We start from the raw sequence: 17,080 nt of genomic DNA on the forward strand, positions 1-17,080 counted from the left end.
GTACGGATGAAAATGCTTAACATTTCTCTCCTGCTACTACTTCCAGGCTGTGGTGTTCATTTGTTAATCCTTTTACAAGTGCCTTGGTTGGATGTAATGCCAGGACAGTCATAGAAGACTGCAGAAGTAGTCAATACTCTTTTGAAAATGGGGAGAAGATAGTTCTCGTTTTCCTGTTTGTACATAAGGTACTTTGGTCATAGCTTGGTGCATAAATTAACTGCTTGCTGTCAAGAATTGGGATAGCCACACTGACTGGGGAAGAGTTTCATAATTGTCCACGAGGATGTTCAAGCCCAAGTGATTCTCACTGAAAGGAAGTTGAACTGGAGGGGCTGCACGTTTGGCAGTTAACACTTTTTCCTTTTGAAGAAAAGTGTTGCAGCTCTGATTTTGAAAATGTCTCTTTAACGCCAAGGACTTCAGGGGAGTGACTCCTGCCTTGCACTGGTACAAGGCAGAGCAGAATCAGGCCTTGTATGAAAAACAAAACAGGATGTTCTCTCCAGTGTAACTACAGGACTCATTATATGTTCTGTATTTAAGTGGTGTTGCAGACGTTCATGTGATACAGACAATACATCTTTGTCAAGGTGACAGGTCTCTTTTGGAAGGAAGATTTCTTCTGCACACTATGAAGTACTGTGTGTTCTGTATTTAATGTGCACAATACTGTCTGAATTCTTAAGCTTTGTAATTCCCTCTGCACCATCTGTACATCTTGTTGGAGGCTGGGATGCTGATGAGAACTCTCCTGTGTTTTGCATATGCCAAAATGGTGCTTTTAAATCATCACCTCTTTACAAAGAAGGCGATTCTTGGTGCTCTGTCCTGTTGCAAGCCTCAGGTCAGCATTGCTCCTCTGAAAAATCTGTCTAAATACTGTTGGGAGTCTGTCAGGCAGTCCACAGTTGCATATGGGTGGAAAGTTTCCTCAGATTATAAAAGAATTATAATGCAAACAGAATATTGTCTTAGGGGGGAAAAACCCTAATATGCTTTTGTCATGCGTTTGTGTGTTGAGACAAAGAAAAATAAAACCAATGTTAGCTATGTGCAAGACTATGAGCCAGCATCAGAAATGGGAGAAATTAAGGAGACTGTTTAAAAGATAAACCTTTATTTCTACCTCTATATCTTGTAAATATTTTGCATTAACAATTCTGTTGACTACAGGGGGACTGCTTATGAGTAAGAAAACCAGAATCAATCTTTAATTCTGCCTAGTTGTGAGTAGTAACTGCTGAGTAATAGAGGAGCAGATTGCTTCTGTGTCTTGTTTTGTAAAGGAAGCTCAATGGTGTGAAGCTGGCAGAAAAGGGCAAGGGGAGAGGAATGGGAGCTAGGAAGGCAGAGTTCTGTCCCTGCTGAGGTCATTGAGGAGTATAGGACAGAGGCACATGGAGACACGAGTGTATATAAAGCTGGGCTATAGTTTTCCTACGGTTGGCTCAGGGAATTCGAAGTCACCATTTACCTTACTACTTGGTGGTCATGTACATAATGAGGGCCACCTTTCTGGGGGTGTTTAGTCTCACAGTCACTTTTGCATTTCAATCTTTCTTTATCCACAGTGCCTTTTTCCTGATGGAAGGGATAACTTTTGGCTATATTTGTTTCTGTTGGAGAACTACAGCTTCAGTCTGGCAATTTTTTTAATGCATAGAGTTTAAAGCATTTTACAGAGCAGACTGATACAGAGGCAAAAACACAAGTGTGTGGACGAGATGGTTGTGCAGCTGCTAATACCTGGTGTGACCGCAGGCAGGCAGGCAATGCACAGGGACACAGCTGGCTCAGTCTCCTGGCATGTTACAAGCAGATGAGTGATGTTCGGGGAAGAAAAGTGCTCGCACTTGTACACATCTACATTGCCATTTTAGCCTATGAGTATGCAAACTGCATCCCTTTGGGGAGAAGGAAAGGAAGGGTGTGCACTGGGGGAGAACTACTTCTGCTGTGGACACTGGTGACTGTCCTGTCTGTGCAGTTGGACTGCTAGAGCTTCTCTGAGGTGGTCCCTGCCTTAAACCGGGGGTTGTATGGATGTCGTATCCTCAGCATCAGCTATTTTGCTTTACAGATCTGCTCCTGTAGTGCAGCCTTACTTACTCATGTATGCAGAGTCCCGGTGAAGTCACTGGGCCAAAACCATGAGAAATGTGTGGAATACAGGATGTTAAATCTTAAAGATGAAAAATTTCTTTGTGGTCATTTCCACGTTCCCCATGCAACTTTTGTTGATACAGTGAATTAATCCAAGAACTTCAAGTGGGCTGCATTTCAATAGCTCATTTTTTTAAAATGTCTAGGCATTTACTGAGCTTTAAGAACCCAAGGAACAATTAACTATACTAGTTTAAAGTGACCAGATGCAGTCTTAAGATGTGCTTCCAGGAGAAAGGAAAATCCACTCAACTTCTTTGCAACACTTGCACTTTATTTGGAAGGCCTAGAACTCACACGGAGCCAATTCTGGGAAGGATTTGTGTCTTCCTCTTAACCATCCAGCGGCAGCTGAGGAAAAGTTCTCCAGAGCAATAGCACAGCTCTTTAAGCAAGGTGCTTGCAGTGACTTGCTGCAGCTGCTCTTAAAGGTGAGGGGGGGAAGCCTGCAAGCCATCTTAGAGCTTGCATTTGGAAAGAAAGTGTTCATAAAGCCTGTAGAATGACCCCTTGGATCTTCTGGATTTTGTGCTGTGCCCTGTGGGTCTTCAGTACATGTTGAAGCAGATGCGTTCTTTGGGGGCAATCTGGGGCTGGCAAGGGTTGTCCTATACAATTTGCTTTTTTTGAAGGCCTTATCCTGCTAAAAATTCCTGGGAGGAAGTAACTTGATTCTAAACATGCTGTTAGTTATGAAGAAAAAACCCCCCACAGTAACATGCCACTAGATGTCAGAAAAACTACATGGTTCAGCTGGAGAGGAAGCTCTAGCTGAGGGGTTTTGTTCGCTGTTCATGCACTTGCATAACACTTTGGACAGGGCCCAAGGAAAACAATTAGACATTTGAGTTTATTTTTGTTTGCATGAAATAGTAAATATGCTGTTGGGTCAGACTCTCCTCTCATTTCCCCCAGAGGAAAATGGAAATAAACTTTTTGTCAAGAGTTATGCCACCCTTGAAAACAGGAATTGCTTTTAGTCTCATCAGCAAATCCTTCTCATCTGGAGTGCTGTGGGTTTGTATTCTTTGGATAAAGCTGATCTCTGAGTTTAGGCAACTCTAGCAGAAATTTTGTGGAAGGTGAGTGGGTTGGTTCTGCTTCAGCAGAAATGAAAGCTGTTGTGGTTGGGATGATTGTGCACATGCAGCAAACATCAGATACGGTGTTTCTCTAGATAGGAACATCCTCAATTTTTAGTTCACTAGGATAAAATTGGTGCACATTAGAAGTCTTTATTATGAAGAACAATGCTTAAAACCTCCTACAGAATTACAATGAAGTATATGCAGATTCACTTAAAACTTGTGTCCCAATCTCCACAACACAGTTCAGCCTTAAGAGGAGAATTTGTCCTTTACAGATACTGTTCTGCTGCTTCACTGATGCAGCTACAGAGCTTGGTTTGTATAGCTGGCTGCAATTCAAAACAAAAATGAGTTGTCAAAATTATGTTTACGTGTTGTATGTAAAATGAATAGGCAGGTTGCTGTTCTGTGCATAAATGCATATGTATCTGAATACTTTGCAGGCTAAAATCCCCTTTGGAAACAGCACAAAAGTTCACACTCAATGTATTGATTTTATATGCTAATGCGTGCACCTCCCTCTGGGAGAAAAGCACATTCCAAAGGAAAAAAAGTAAAGGGATTGTCAAACATGAAGATTTCCAAAGCAGTCCCATATTTCTAAACTCTTGATTCTTACAAGGGACATGTGCAATATTCAGTATTTAAGGATCCAACCGTGACCTTTGACAGGAACACTGCCAGGAAAACTAGAGGGATACTAGGCCGGAAGGAAAGCATCTGAGGAATGAGTATAGAGACATCTAATTTACTCAATGTCTTGAATTTCTATCTAAATGATTGTGCTTCCTTGTTATCTATAAATTGCTGCATATATGTCCCACTAGCAATATTAAAAAATGGAACACGAGTTGAATACAAGCTGTTTTTAAAAAGCAAGCATGTATTTCCACTCTATTGATAATCGCTAATAAAAATAACATTAACATACGAAAGTCAAACGTAAATACTCTTAAAACAGTTTTAAGATCCTAAGCAGTTTCAGATATATAATGGGCATCAGATATTTGAAGATTGATTGACACAAAATTATTTTGGAAAGATTTTCACAATTTGCTTTCTATTTCAGAACTTTTGAAAAGAGTACTCTTCACTATGAGGTTTTGAGATTTACATTTAGTCATAATCTGAGATTCTTAGATGCTACGTGACTCCAGAGTTAGGAAAATCTTTAAATCTTGTAGACTTGTGATATAATTATGAGTAAGCGACAGTACATATCTTATCCTTTGGTTGGAGGTTGTAATTTTGAGGTAACAGCTGATTTAGCATCATAAATTGCCTTCCTGTTCAGAAATAGAATAACTGGTGCTGGGGAGAAGTGTGAAGGCAGAGAAGGCTGTCTCACACCTTCCCTGCTGTGTCTGCTGACGATCAGGAGGGGTGTGCATCTCTGACACCTCCGCGGGGACCCTTCTTTCCCCCAGGAGCCTGGAGACAGTTATTGACTGGCTGGAATTTAGCACAGGAGAATAAATAGCACCTCAAAAGCATGGCTTGGGACTGGCGATTCTCACTAGGTCTGAATTTCAGGTAGTTGCAGACTAAATCTGAACTGCACTGAAACCTTCTTGGAGTTAATTCCCCAGTGGCTCCTCCTTGGGCTTTCTTTTCATCAGTGAAGAGCTGAGGTCAGGGCACAGCCAACCTCAACATAGTCTCATGTTTAATCCCTCCCTGAAAGCTCCATGTGTGAGGTACTGTGTGGTATTTACACTGAAATATTGACTTATACAGTGACATTTGTAGTTGTGTTTTAGGGCAGAAGAGTTGTCTTTAAGCTTCTGTCCCTCATTTTGTGTTTTTGTTGTTGGTGGGTTTTTTTTCCTCATGTACTCTGCTACCCCGTGTCTCATGCTCAAAAAGAGCGAGGAAACACAACCTTTTCCTATTCCACCTGTATTTGTAGCACACAGCTTTTGTGTAACTGGAAGCAGCAACAAAATAATGACTTCTTCTACTGCAAAGAGGTGAAATACATTATTACACAGTGTGCCTCACACCCAAGTGAAACTGGAGTCACCTGGGGTTACTGTTGCTCTAAGTTACAACTTAAAAATAAAACCGGGTTCTGATCGGTTGAAGAAAAGGAATTTATTCAAGTGTAGACGGATACTTTGCTAGGTCTGGGGACTGTTAGAGAAAGCTCTCAAGTTGTGAGCAAGTTTTGTGTGGAGCGAGATTTTCAGTACAGAACATGTTTGCTGTCTGATTAGCAACTGTATGTGATAATAATACAATACAGAAACTGCCGTTTTCTGACTCCTGTGATCTCCAGATAGGCTCAGTCTTTTCTGCCTGAAGTTGTTGCATGAAAAGAAAACTTGCTGATGATTTACAGTGACTGCTTGATTAATTAATTCCGTCTTTTTAATGTCTTGTCTACATTATTACTTTCTAAATATAATTTTAATAAAAATGTCATTGTGTCCCCTCTGTTACAACATTTTGCTGGAAGAATTCTTCCCACTGTTGTGTGAATTTTTTGAGAAACCTGCACTAGCTTTGCAACAATATATTTAGAAATGCAGTTTTACACAGGGGCTTTTGGGGAGGGAATTTGCAATCAGGTTTTAGGCATCTAATGGGGTGCTCAGAAATGCCCCCTGGAGACGCCTTTCACTTTCTTTTATACGTTCACACCTTAAGCATTTTGAGTTTTGCCCAGTTTAGATACCTAAAACCTGCAATGTGAATGCCTCCATTTCACAACCACTAATGTAGTATATGGCAAATATACAGGGAAATGTTCTATATGGTTTAAATCGGAAAGCTTCAAAACCTGGGGGGGTTTTCTTTACACATGAAAAAAAAAAAATAATTCAAGCTTAACTTGTGTAACTGTAGCTTCTGTGACAGGGTGGAATTGCTTCTATTCCGATGAGCCCTGATTTGCGTCTGAAGATTTTTACTGTTTCATGATGGTGTGGGAAACAAAGATTTTCTTTTATGCCACAATGCCCATTAAATCCTAACCAGCAGCAGTGTTCTGGGTAGGGTATAAACTGTTGCATTTGCACTTCCTTTGCAGTAAACCAGATGTTTCTTCTTGGGAGTTTTTAATTTGTGAGGACAGTGCTCTGAACCTTTTATTAGGATCTAGATCCAGTTGGCAGATGATTATGTGAGGTCTCATGAAAATCATCTTGTAGAAGTTAAATGGCACATTTCTAGTGTGCGGGTGTGTGCTTACTTGTATATGGACGCACACATATATGTGCATATTTTTTTTATTTGTACATAAAATCCCTTGTTTCTCTTAGCTAGCTCTTAATTGTGCAAAACTGACTGGACTAAACCAGAAATGAACTGTTCCATGTATTACTATCCATAAGAAAGTTTTGGAAGTTAGAGGAAGTTTTTGGGTGATATTTTTGCTTGTTAAGAAGGTCTATTGAGGATATCTAGGAAGAATATACTCCAGCTCTTGAGCTGCAAATTGGATTTTTGCCATGATTTGTTGTCTTAAGGACAGCACAAAGGTCAATAAAAACGTATTTTGAGTCCTTACGTTGCCAGAATGGAGTTAGAATGTACTGAGTAAGCACTGCTAGTCAAAAGACGTCTGTAAGAGGGTGATCTCTTTCAAGATGAGAGAGACACTTTACATATTGTGAATCTTTCTCCAAACCAACTCAATGAGCCCAAAGTCCCATAGGTGGAAGATAACCACAACAATTTGTCATTTTCAGGAAAGGGCTGCTGGAATAACAAGCATGCCTAAATCTGAAACTGGAAATGGTTGTCAGTCTCCTCCATCATGTTTAGTAAGAGTCTAAGACTCAGTAATTGCAAGATTACCCCTGAATCCCTTGAAGCTACTTTTATAAGACAGCTTCTTGAAGACTGTCCCTTAAAACTTTCTGCATCCTAGTATGTGCTAATGGCAGAGATGCTTCTGTGGGAACAAATAAATTCTTAACTATGCTCATAATATATGTCATACTACATGATGTGCTGCCCAGAGACCATGTACACATCTTGTTTAGCACTAAACTTCTGTATCCTCAGATGTCGTAGATGTACAATAGCCAACACCGAACACAGACTTCTTATTGCTGTTAGTCTTGGTAAGTGTAAATACGAAAAATGGAGAAACCATGCAAAGCCCTGAGATCCACGCCCTGACTTCCTCTGAATATGCTAATTAAAAGGATGTCAGATTTTAAAAAAATCATGCAAAATCAGTCCAGGAAAATGACACTGCTAGTAGTTGTTCCTGTGTTGAAATTCTAGACAGTCCCTGGAGATAGTGGAGAAAAAAAATTCTGCTGTGATTGCAAAAAAAACCCAGTAATTGACTAAAACCAGAAGTCTGCCTTGAATGTGAAAGTCACTTTCTTTCTCCAGCTTATTTTGTACTTGAGTCAAAATTCTAAATTTCACCTTTATGTTTCTGTTTATAGAAGAGCACCTCTTATTAGTCTATCTTGGCAGATATATAAAATTTTTCCACATGATATTGTTCAACATATAAAATTTAATTATATCTTGTAATGCGTGTACTTGTAAATTCCATTATGCAGAACATGCACTGAACAATGTACCTATAGGATTTAATTATGTCAGCTATTATTAATTTGTGGGATGGGAAGGGCATGCATAAAGATTTCCTGCATGCCATCAAGGAGACTAGTGGTAACAAAGCTGCAAATTGTGCCCCTGCAATGTCTTTGCATTATATTGGGATATAATGGGATTAATAAATCCTGATAATGTTCAAAATATCCTTTCCTCAGACCTTACAATGCTACAGTTGCAGGGAGGAGCATGCAAACCTTGTGAATGAAGGACATCTAAGAGAAGTGAAGGGATAGGACCTTTTATAAATATCCTGGTTGTGACCTGAATCCCTACCTAGACAGTAAATCAGCCACTACTTTTTGGGGGTGTTGGTCAACAGCTGGCTGAACATGAGCTGGCAGTGTGCCCAGGTGGCCAAGAAGGCCAACAGCATCCTGGCCTGTATCAGAAACAGCGTGGCCAGCAGGACCAGGGCAGTGATCGTCCCTTTGTACTCCATGCTGGTGAGGCCACATCTTGAATACTGTGTTCAGTTTTGGGCCCCTCACTACAAGAAGGACATTGAGCTGCTGGAGCATGTCCAGAGAAGGGCAACAAAGCTGGTGAAGGGCCTGGAGAACACGTTTTACGAGGAGTGGCTGCGGGAGCTGGGGTTGTTTAGCCTGGAGAAGAGGAGGCTGAGGGGAGACCTGATCGCCCTCTACAACTACCTGAAAGGAGGTTGTAGCGAGGTGGGGGTTGGTCTCTTCTCCCTGGTAACTAGCGATAGGACAAGAGGAAATGGTCAAAAAAAAGTTGTGCCAGGCGAGGTTCAGGCTGGACATTAGAAAGAACTTCTTCACTGCAAGAGTCATTAAGCATTGGAATGGGCTCCTTGGGGAGGTGGTGGAGTCACCATCCCTGGGGGTGTTCAAAAAATGTTTAGATGTGGCGCTTCAAGACATGGTTTAGTGGGTTTAGCGGGCATGGTGGCATCAGGTGTACGGTTGGACTTGATGATCTTTGAGGTCTCTTCCAACCATTATGATTCTAGGAAGAGGGGAAAAAAAAATTTCTCTATCTTGTGGCTGAAGATGAAACAGAGGAGACAAAGATGTAGGCTGGGGAATAGGAATGCATCAAAGAACTAGTAATGTCGATCATATTCCCTGAAGAGGCTGCACTACATATTTTCTTGGATACCTCTATGTGAATGTGACTCCATGGGTGCTCTCAATACTGTGGCTGGAAATAGGTCTCTTAGGCAACTTTTCTAGCCTGCCAGGAGAATGAATGAAAAGTTTCCTGCCACCGTATGTAGACAAGGTTTGCTGCCTTCCTGCCATACTTTTATAGGTGCTGTGCATGTTGATCTGTCAGCCTTGACGTATGTCTGGCCTTGGCAGCTGCTTCTATTCATTGCCAGATGCATTCAGGTTTAGTTTATGTGGCTATTGCAATGCTTTGAGATTAGGAATGAAACTGCCTGTCTAAATAGAAAGGTAAATGCAACTCCTGTAGCCAGTTCACAAGACACCTCTTGCTGACAGGCTAGAATGCCTCTTCAGCACTTGCTAGAGATGACTGTCCAACAGCATTAATTCACTACTCCCAGCATGAAATTAACTCCATGCTGCAGTTAATTCCAAGTTGAAACTAACTTCAGGATAAAAAGAAAAAAAAACAACAAAAAACAGTGGGGAGACCTACCTAAAAAAAAAAAAAATTGGGAAAAAAGGGGGTTTTATAAACTATGTACTTACATGTATGTATTTATAAAGTATCTGAACCCAAGAAAGAAACACAGATGAAAAGGGAGGTACAAAGGAAAGTAGATGCAAGTATGAATTCAATAGATCGCTAACTGGTAAAAAGCCCGGTAATCATCTGGGATGCAAAACAAAACATGATAATAAAGAACAAATGATTATAAATACTATGTTTCTTCACCTCTTTGCCAGGATAAGTGAACATGAACAGATATGTCAGTTTGTTCCCTCCATAAGTTTTCACAAGTGCTTTTTTGTTTGATATGGAAGAGATGCTTTTCCGTGATGTGATCTGATTTTTATATTACAGTATGTGACTTTAATCTAAGATTTGATTATATCTGGGAAAAGGAAGATGAATCTACCCAGCTGTGTCCTTTGTGGAAACACAGAGGACAGTGTTGTTGGGTTCTTCTATTACTCCTGTAAAGGGTTTTGCTAAGTCTGTGACGTCCACACCTTTCCTCTGCCACCCCTTGAAACTGTCCTGAGCTTTGTTCATCCTTTTGAATGGTGGAAGTGGTCATTTGGCTCACACGAAAGCTTATTCTATGTAGATCGCATGTTTCTGCCAGGTCTGTTTAGCTCATTGTAATAATAAACCACAAATGGGTTCCAAAAAAAAGTGCCTCTGCATTTCAGTTTGTTTTCTTTTAGCATAACTTCAGAGATCAGAATGTAAGATGAAACACAAATCTGCTTTTGTTGGCCTATATCCTTGGTGTATTATGACAAGTGAATTATTGCAGGCTTTGCAGGAATACATTCTGGCGTATATTATGGGCCTGGGAGTCTGTAGAGATCTGGAGGAAGAAAGAGATTTGGCTATTTAGTCTATCAGTTGTGATGGGATGCACTGCTTGTGGCGTAGAGTATCTTCTACAAGGAAGTGGGGGGACCTCAGTGACATATGAGCTCCTTCCTGGCCTCGTGCTGCTGACTTGAAATATTAGGATCATGGTAATGAAACCTGTCAGCCACGTCCTGGTGTCACCAGCGTCTGCTGCTCTGCGGTGGGTGACAGTCACCCCTGAAAATCGTGTCTGGTACATGCACGCATCCCGGTCGCTATGGCTGATGGTGGCCTGGGAAAGGGAACCCACCTGCACAAGTCCCTGCTTGTGTGTGCAGGGGAGCCTGTGGTTTTGGGTGCAGGTGTAGCAGGAGCCCATGGCAGAGAGAGGTACGCTTACCCCACCACTGTCATACCCGTTATTTCGTTGGGATTTTGGGTAGACTGGCAGCCCTGTTACCCCGGCTGCTCATTATTTCCCACAGTAAAACTCTGGTTTTTGTTTTCCACTTTTCCAAAACTTCATTTAGGCAAATTTTCCGTGCCTTGGGCAGGTTTTTATTTCTGAAAATATCAGTCAAACTAGTTCTGCTGTTTATGAGAACAAGGCGAAGGATAAACAATGCATTGGTTTCCAAGGCTAAAAAAGGTTAGGTGACCTTTTCTTTGAGAAGTTCAAGTGCCTTGGAGCTTTGCAGTAGGGGCTCTTGGTTTGGCACAAGGGCTGCCTTTATGTTAGGGATGTGCTTTTTGGTCCTTTAGGGAAAATCCACTCATGCTTTGCCAAGTTATAAACAGTTGAAGAATTGCAATTTATTCGTACTCAGAAGAAACTCGTTAGAATTTAGCAATGAAAATCTCTGTGGTCTGTTGGAGCCTCCACAGCTTCCTGTGCTGGACAGACCTGGCATCGCATGCTCCAGGCTCAGGCTGCAGGGATGGTGCCAGAAGGACTTTGTGATGGCCGTTTCCCGTTGCTTGGTCCGTAGCATGGTCAGAGGTGATGCACACCTCTCTTCCTTGTGACTCCTCTGTCCTTTGTACCTGGACAGGCTGGAAATAAAACAATGGTGTAGACAGACTGTGAAGTCAGATGGGGAGGCTGACCTGCCAGGGTGTAGCGTGAGAAAGGGACTAGCTGGACATGGAGATTAGGATGAAATGCTGAGGAACTGAGGATGCTGAGGAGGTATTGGGTCTTGAAGTCAAGTGGTAGCGTGTGTACTGTGGGAGATGTCTGTTTTTACTACCATGCAGACGTATTTCTTCAGCAGAGCAAATTGTACTCATTTATACTCCTTCCAGAAGCACCTTTATGTTGTTGTTTGATGTCAGGTTGAGAAGCAATATCTAGATATTATTATTACTAATTGTTTTTATTCTAATACTACTGGTGTTCTGTAGGTATTCACAAAGCTACAGTAGCCAAGTTACTTTTATTGCTGCTTCTGTCATTGACATACATATGACTTATATGACAAACAGCAGTCTCTTGTTTTGACCCCTTTTGTGCAGTGGGAGATTACATTCGTACATAGTTTACTTGGCTTTTAATTAACAGCTGATAATTATCATATTCACTGTTGCAAGAGCATCACCAAAGAGCAAGGTTAATAAGCAGAGTGTACAGGATCTATATGTGTATGGTTTTCACAGGCACATGCTGCAGGCTTGGGAGCACGGACAAGACATTTCACATGCTTTTGCAAATTCTCTCGTGAATTTATAGCAACATGGATTCTCCTCCCGCCCCCACATTTACTCAGGACACCTGCGCATTGGTGTGTTTAGTTGGTGTAGGTGCTGCAAGCTCAGACTCTCTACTCAGTGTCGTGTTTTACAGGGCTGCGCTAGCAACCTGCCGGATCTTGGTTTTTGGAAGGACATCTCCCCTCTGGACTCTTCTCTTCTCCTTTGCCATCGTGAGCATTTTACAGCTCTTAATGTCTGTTTCTCACCTTCTCTTGGCTACCAGCAGCCTATAGTCCCAGGTCTGGACAATGCTCTTGCTTGTTCGGCAAGGGTTGCCCCGGGGCTAAGCAGGGCCCTGTGGGAGAGCCATTGCCTGACTGCTGGGGCGCAGGACGAGACCCCAGTGTGAAGTGCTGGCGTCAGCAGCACTGAGGGAAGCTGTCTGTGGGCAAACAGAGCTGGCATGTTGCTTAAAAGTCCATGGGGCCTTGTTCAGTCAAAACAGAGCTCCTGCCAAAATGCTAATTGTAGCTCTATTTTTTTCCCCTCCTGTCTTCATCGGTTAAGGATGGAAATTCATCCCTTTGTGGAGTGCCCTGCTTCCCCGTAGCTCTAGGGGGACTCTAATCTGCTACTACCTCCTGTGGTGCATGGTTAGCTGTCTGACAGTTTTCAGCATCACTTTAAGACATTTTTCTTTTTTTCAAATGCCTCCCTTACCTTGGCCTGACATATGGTTTTGCTTTAAGAGCAAAATGGTTTTCCATAGGCAGCTGGTGAGGTCCCTGAACACATGTTCCTCCAAAACACAAAACCCTAGAAGACATCAATTCCCAGTAGAAAGGTTACTTACATACAGCTGCAGAGCACTGCTTTAAAGTTTTGGAAAATAATATTGTAGTCAGCTGACATCATTTAGTCACTTTGATTAGTTTCTTTTGCCTGATTGCTGAATGTCCTCAATAATGACAAATGAGGCTCCTTGAAAGATCACATCTATATGCATTTAAGTAACAACAAGAAAATAAATCATCATTTGTTTTGGAGCTAAAACCAGGGAAAATGGCCCCAGGATATAGCCAGATTAACTGGACAGCATTTAAAACAAATGTAATTACAAAATACATGTATTGTAGCCAAAAATATTGTTTGAAAAGAGGGTCTTCCTATGCTTTCCAGTCTTAAATAAGGTGGGGAAAATATTATTTCTGAAAAGGAAACAAGGGAATTGACGACACAAAGGCCAGCTTAAGATGCAAAACCACATCCATTCACCCACAAGTTTTTTCTTTTTTGAATGTGTGCAAAAGAATGGGCAGGTTGTAAAGTCAGAAGAAAAGAATGTGTTTCTTCCTGAGAATAGACACTGGGTTTGGGTAAGTTGATCCCATTTCTGTGTCTGTAGACAGAAATTTGCTCTTTCCTCCAGGAACTCTGTCACTGCTGCTTGCACCCTGCCCTGCTGTAGGGTCTATCAGCCCTGGCAGCACAGGCTGCTCTTTCCCAGACACTGAGCCGAGCTTGAACAGTAAAGGCTGGAGGGCCAGTGCTGGCTCCGCGCTGGCGTTTGGCGTGGGGCATCACAGGAGCATGCTGTGGGAGCCTTTCTGAAAGGGAATGTCTGACCTGGCTGTTTTAGAAATCTCTATTTTTGGTTCTTCCCCTGCATTAAATAGAGCCATTCATGACAGTCTGCTCACATGCTGTGTCTTTCCTGTCCCAATTGTATTCTTAAGTGGCTGCTTGGGCTAGGCAGCACTATTCCTTTTCAAGTGTAGGACTCTTGGCTTCCCTGTGCAATTTCTTGTGGTCTTTAATGTTTGCACTCACAGTATATGGCTGAGTCCCTAAGTAGAGGCATAAAAAAAAAAAAACAGAAAGAAGGAAAGAGAAGTTCTCCATGGATGGCAGTCCGATCTGAGGCAGGAGGTCACTCTAGGGGTGCACACTCTTCCTGCCTGCAAGTTGGATGTTGCCTGTAGTCACTGAAATTTCTGCAGTGGTGAAACAGCTCAGGCCTACGGATTACAGCCACAGTGGCTGTGAGAAGGCTTCATGACAGCATGATTTGCTCCTTTTCTTTCTCCTGCATTCTTGGGTGTGGGAGAGTGTGAGAGGTACGTGGCTGTGCTTTCGCAGTGGGTCACAGTCGGTACTGCTGCAGCTGCACTGGGCCATCAGGAAATCTCAGGACAGCCATGCATGGTTTCCTCTCTTCCTCTTTTCTGGGATACCCTGGATGGAGAGCAGAAGTCATTCATAAGTTAATGCGTTTGAATTTCTGTCCCGCTCTCTCCAGGGTCTTCTCAGCTTGGCAAGTTACTGTCCAAGCAACAGCAAAGCTATGTCTGTTGTTTTTTTTCCGTCATGGGTTTTTCCATCTCCTTTTTTTTCATCAGGCTGCTGCTGGTGAGAAGGCTGAGAGCAGCCCTAGCTCCGATCAGAACTGCAGTGGGAAGATCCTTGCCGTCTGTGACTAAATTGTAACCTGGAGGCCAGCACATCCAACAGTGAGAGCTTATAAATGCTGGCTGGTACCATTGGGATAGTACCTTCTGCTTGGAGCTAAAGGCTTTGCTCAAGAGGCCATGACTACTGATAGAAACAAGTGCTTGACAGTTACTATAAAGGTGTCCTTACAATTTTTTTTGATTGTGGTAAGGCTGACTTAAATTTAAAAAGAAGATATAAGAAAGCAAGTTAGTATTTTTCTTAGCTTTCCACTACTGAGCTTCATTTCCTTTAAAGCACTCCTTTGAGATAAACGGAATGTTGTTTGGTTTTAGCTGAAGACAATTTAGAAATATTAGTAAAGGCTTACTTGGTGTTTTGGTATTAGCAATTTGTTATTAAACTCTATGGGCCGTTTTTCTTTTAATGCCAAAGATTCATGTATTTATCTTTATTGTGTCTACATGTTGGATAGTAGTTTTTGCCATGGGCACATGGAACACATCAGATGATACATTTCAGAAAAACAGATTTTCTGCCTTTATCCTTAACAAGATCTGCTCAGCTCCTTCTATTAAATAGAAGCCTTCATTTTCCTGAAATGCCTAAACCTTACTGTTGAAAATTGTGGAGGAAATAACTAGCAGTTTAGCAATTTAAAATATTAGATTATACTAATCCAATACCAGTTTATCATACAATAGGAACGAGTCACAACAGACGTTTTTCACAAAATGGCAGATCCTGATTAATTCTAGAGCAAAATTTCTGTTCAGTGCTATCAAACTTGGGTCCTTAAAGTCTCTTCTTGTCAAAAACACTGAGCTATGTAAGGAAAAATAACAAGAAAAGTGTACTAGGACGTCTCAAAGTGGAAAATCTCCAAAGAATGGCTCAGTGGCTTTTCAAACCTCTGTAAGGAAAAACAGCCAGCAACACTGGTCTGAATACTTGTGTTTTAAACTTATAAATGGGATTGCAAGGTGATAAAATCTGCAGGATGATTTTTAGACAGGAAGCTGAAACTGCTTGCATCTGAAGTGCTAAAATGTGACAATAATTGCATGTATTTTTAAAACGGGCGTGAAAAATCACAGCTATCTGCTTTCAATAAAGAAAGAGCAGGAAATTTGCAATAAAACAATAAAACCATAAATCTTAAAATATGCACATGCAACAGGTGCTGATATGTACAACAATATTAGAATGCAAGAAAATGTCTCACTAGTGTCCAAGAAGAACCGCAGCCAGGATACAGCATTTGGCTATGTTCTGCCCTTGATGTGAATTAGTTCAGATATCCAAAGCTAACATATGTTAGATAAAGAGAGGGAATTTCTTTGGGAAAGAGAATGGAAAGTGTGTTCTAGTTCAAATCACTTCCTTTACTGAGAGCTGTCTACTGTTTTGGGTTTTTTTAGCTCTTTTATCCTAATGGATGATTCACCTGCAATGTGGATTTATCACCCTTTCATTCCCAAAATTTCTGTGACTATGATTATCTCCCAGAGATGCTGGTGAGGTGAGGACCGTATGCATCTTGCCCACTATAAGAAGCAATGGAAGCAAACAGGCTTTGGTTTCTTTGTCCGTGCATGATCTGTCCTGCCCTGCTCCTGTTAGAGCTGGTCTGCCTTCCTGGCGTCAACCGCAACTGAGAGCAAAGCTCAACACGTCTTGTGGCCTCCTTTTTTTGGGACAGAGCAGAGAGGAGGTCCACTCCATCAGCATCTAGGTCAGTGATCATCCAGTTGCTGAGAGCTGGGCTTGGAGGGGTGAGGATCTCAATCCCTGCTTGGTTCTCTCTCTGAACTGGGTTTAGTATGTAGCTGAAGGCGATATATTAGATTCAGACACTGAGTACCACCCAAAGGAAGACTGGAAAGGAAAATTGTACTGCAGAATCTTCCTATCCAGGCTGATTAATTACCAAAGAAGCACTTTTCAAAGTGTGACTGCAATCTTCAAACTGTCCCTGACACTTTATCTTCATGGCACCACTTACTGAAAGAACAAATTCTCTGCCCAAGCCCTCATTTTCTGGGCTGACTGTGAAAATCTATGGCAATGTCTTTGGTTTTAGAAATAATGCTGGTGTCACCAGGTGTTCTCTTGCAGATCTCTGATCTAGACTGCTCCATTTCTGAGATTTATCAGCTGGTGCAAGGTTATGGTTTAGGTGATCAGCAACCTAGAATCAGATCCATTTTTGGTGCAATATGCAGCTCTGTGTTTGGAGTGGGAGCAGTTGGAAAGCTTTTGTTTGTAGATTTGTATGTATTTAATGCATATTTACTTTTAGAAAACCTCAGTTATGTTTTAGGCTGTGGGATCACCTAGATCCCCTAGACTCAGAGTGGAAGCTATGGGTCCAATCTCTTTCTCTATAACTTATTCTATGTTTGTACGCTTGCCTTCCGGGTTATACCAGGAGGAGACACCCTCCACCTTAAGTATAAACAGATAACATATAATGATCAGCCTTTTATAGCCCCTTGATCTTGGGGGAAGCAACAATTCCTTTTGTGAACATTGTGTTTTCTAATGATCATGGCCAAGACATTACAAATTCCTGTTGCAATGAAGGGAAGTTAATGGAACATACTTAAATAGATCCA

The sequence above is a fragment of the Cariama cristata genome, unplaced genomic scaffold (assembly GCF_000690535.1).
Source record: "Cariama cristata isolate BGI_N322 unplaced genomic scaffold, ASM69053v1 scaffold6185, whole genome shotgun sequence".
Classification (NCBI taxonomy): Eukaryota; Metazoa; Chordata; class Aves; order Cariamiformes; family Cariamidae; genus Cariama; species Cariama cristata.